We start from the raw sequence: 3,992 nt of genomic DNA on the forward strand, positions 1-3,992 counted from the left end.
TCAGACCTACGGCGGGCCATAACTCGAAAACTAAACGTCGCAGACATGGGTCGTAGAACAATTTTAAGTTCGTCTAATGATTCTACATCCGATTCTGGATAGTGGTTTTTTGACCACTTTTCAAAATTTTGTGACACCCCAAACCTAGGGGCAGCTCCCTAGCTTTTGTCAAAAAATGGTCACCGAACGGGCCGGAGAGCTCGAGTAGTCAAAAAATTTTTTTTCGCCAAAATCACTGAAAACGTGTAGAAAACGCATTTTAGATGATGAAAAGTGAAACCAGAACGTCAAACAACAACTTTTTTGGGGGTACCCTTTTTACTCTACGGGCCCCTAGGTAAGGCGCGCCATTAGCGCTTTCCTCTCGAGTTCCCAACTTTTGCCCTCCTGGGAACATGATCATTTGTTCATTGCCTACTATAGGGAGGGTACCTTGCTCCGAGGTCAAAAATGAAAATTTCACCAAATCGTAGTTTTTACCTCTATTTTGTCGTAGGAGCATGGTTTGAGGTGTCGGTGGGTCATTTCGGCCCCCATTTGGGTCATACGTCCCCTCCCCGATTTAGTTCGTCGTATGACCATAGTCCGAACTTATGAAGCAAAAGTGGTGTCTGGTGGTGTCTGCCGATGATCTTAACCTATGATTTCGAGTTGATATGCGTATATTAGAGTAAAATTAGGCCTTGTAGTACACGGCTTATGCCCCGGACTAGGTGTCCCGGGGACAAAATCTCGAAAATTACAGACACCCCAGCATCGCTTAAGGTGGTCAGTAGCAAATATATTTTTGGGTCTTCGGACCCATGAAGAGACAGTAGCTGGCTAGTTTGCTGTACTCTTACGCTGAGAACTGGCAGCGTAGAGGGTCTACGGACCCTGAAAGGACCTACCCAACCTTTCAAAAAGCTCCCTGGAGCGGTACATCACGGGTCTACGGACCCTAAGACTTCGTCGTGATGGTTTCAAGCATAAAAGTCGTAACAGTTTAAGAGGTTTTCGTAAGCGTATATTAAATGCATGCTTGAAACTAAGCTTCGTTGTCTTTAAACACTGCAAGACCAATCGAACTTTTTAGGGAAACTCGAAGGATTCACGCTAAGCTCGATGAGCTATTAAGGGTAGTGGTGCATGGTTTGTCGGCGTTCCTTGGATCTAATCCATTGAACAAATGTGTCTGGGGTCATGGTGCAGGTAAAATAGCGTGATGAAACCGGGTTTCCCTTACCAAATGTGGCATAACTTTCCCTGAGAGCGAAGCTCAGACCCACGTAGGGGAGAGCAAAGTGGAACTTAAATGTTCTATGCAGCAAATGTTCGCCATGCGGATAAACAAGTTGGAATAGCTCAATGTAGTGTAATGCAAACACGAATCGCAATTAACGATAAGGGGACCCAGAAGCAATTCTGCGGAACCCTCGGGGGAGGTGTGAGTTGATATAATTAGAGGTGATAGTCCAAGTTGTTCGAGCTCCGGCTCGGCAGCCGATACGAGGTTCCTGTTGAGCTTGTACATCGCGCAGAGGCGCCGTTCGGTTCTAGCAATGATTCCCGCCACCATGTTTCATGCGTGCAGAGGTCCGTTAGAGCTCGAGCAATGTGTCCCGCCGTGATTACGAAAAAGTTTAACAGTTGACTAAGTTGGGGGTGTGTTCAAGTAATCGCGCAGAGATGCCGATCGGTTTCTAGCAATGTTTCCCGTCACAAGGTGGTATTGGCACCTGTGCAGAGTGACCGTTAGCAATGTCTCCCGTATCACGGTGGTGTTCTACCACTAGTGCAGAGTGACCGCTAGCAATGTCTCCCGTCACAAGGTGGTAGCCCAGTAGTGCAGAGAAGCCGCTAGCAAGTCTCCCGTCACAGAGTAAGCAGGTCCGCGAAGTGCAGAGTAGCCGTTAGCAATGTCTCCCGTATCACGGTGGTATCATTCCACTAGTGCAGAGTGACCGCTAGCAATGCTTCCCGACACACGGCGGTAGCTTACGCAGTGCAGAGAGACTCAGGAGCAAAGTCTTCCGACACACGGTGGTAACTCGACGAGGTGCAGAGTAACCGTTAGCAATGTCTCCCGTATCACGGTGGAGTTCTTCCACTAGTGCAGAGTGACCGCTAGCAATGTTTCCCGACACATCGAAGGAGTAGATCCACGAAGTGCAGAAAGATCGCTGAACCAATCAATGCATCCCGTCGTGGAGAGCTTACACGCCCGTAGGACAAAACAGTGGGGTGTATCCAAGTGAAACATTAGTATACATGAGAGTGCAGAGTACCGATTGGACTATAGTGGTCAAAACGCAGCCGGGTAATTCAACTCTGTAGCCGTACAAAGGTATCCGCCTGTTAGAAGGACACCGTACGGTTTACAGTTTTAACAAAAATGCAGCCGCGGTAATTTCAACCCAACCCACTATAGCCATTCAATGTATCCGTCATAATCATGTATACCGATCGGAGTAGCCAAAGACAATGTTCGTCTAGTGTTGTTGGGGTGTATGCGCGCAGAGATGCCGTTCGGTTTAAAGCAATGTTTCCCGTCACGAGGTGGTATTGGCACCTGTGCAGAGTGACCGTTAGCAATGTCTCCCGTATCACGGTGGAGTTCTTCCACTAGTGCAGAGTGACCGCTAGCAATGTCTCCCGTCACAAGGTGGTAGCCCAGCAGTGCAGAGAAGCCGCTTTCAGCAATGTTTCCCGTCACGAGGTGGTATTGGCACCTGTGCAGAGTGACCGTTAGCAATGTCTCCCGTATCACGGTGGAGTTCTTCCACTAGTGCAGAGTGACCGCTAGCAATGTCTCCCGTCACAAGGTGGTAGCCCAGCAGTGCAGAGAAGCCGCTGTAGCAAAGTCTCCCGTATCACGGTGGAGTTCTTCCACTAGTGCAGAGAGATCGCTGAACCGTGCAATGTGTCCCGTCGTGCGCACCCGTTCGACCAGATGTAACAAGTTGGGGTGCAAGTTGCAAGTTCACGCGCAGAGATGCCGTTCGGTTTAAAGCAATGTTTCCCGTCACGAGGTGGTATTGGCACCTGTGCAGAGTGACCGTTAGCAATGTCTCCCGTATCACGGTGGAGTTCTTCCACTAGTGCAGAGTGACCGCTAGCAATGTCTCCCGTCACATTGGTGGTAGCCCAGCAGTGCAGAGAAGCCGCTTTCAGCAATGTTTCCCGTCACGAGGTGGTATTGGCACCTGTGCAGAGTGACCGTTAGCAATGTCTCCCGTATCACGGTGGAGTTCTTCCACTAGTGCAGAGTGACCGCTAGCAATGTCTCCCGTCACATTGGTGGTAGCCCAGCAGTGCAGAGAAGCCGCTGTAGCAAAGTCTCCCGTATCACGGTGGTATCATTCCACTAGTGCAGAGAGATCGCTGAACCGTTCAATGTGTCCCGTCGTGGTGTGCTTGTAGCGAGCACGTAGGATACACCTTGCTTTGTTGGTTTGGGATAGGAGTGGTCGCGCAACTGCCTCCACGCCGCAGAGTGCCAGTTCGGATTGAAGGTCAACTTTAGCCGTTCAATGCATCAGTCGGTGGGTGTTCAGATGGCATCACAACTTCCCCTAGGTGCTCAAGTTGGTTGGGTTGCTAAACATATACACATGCGCAGAGTATCGTACGAACTAGCAAAGTCTCCCGTCACGGTGGTAAAGTAATGAGTACCATGCAGTGCAGAGAGATCGTTAGTGCGTGCAATGTACCAGTCGAAGTGTTGTGTTCGCGCATGCGCAGAGTATCGTACGAACTAGCAAAGTCTCCCGTCACGGTGGTTGAGAGTCCCATGCAGTGCAGAGAGATCGTTAGTGCGTGCAATGTACCAGTCGATGTGCAACGTACGGGCATGCGCAGAGTATCGTACAAGCTAGCAAAGTCTCCCGTCACGGTGGTTGTGAGTGACATGCAGTGCAGAGAGATCGTTAGTGAGTGCAATGTACCAGTCGATGTCGTACCAGCATACACCCCCGCTTAGAGGCCCGTTGCTCAAAGAGGTCAAGCAAGAG

This window comes from Anopheles merus, unplaced genomic scaffold (assembly GCF_017562075.2).
Source record: "Anopheles merus strain MAF unplaced genomic scaffold, AmerM5.1 LNR4000197, whole genome shotgun sequence".
Taxonomy (NCBI): domain Eukaryota; kingdom Metazoa; phylum Arthropoda; class Insecta; order Diptera; family Culicidae; genus Anopheles; species Anopheles merus.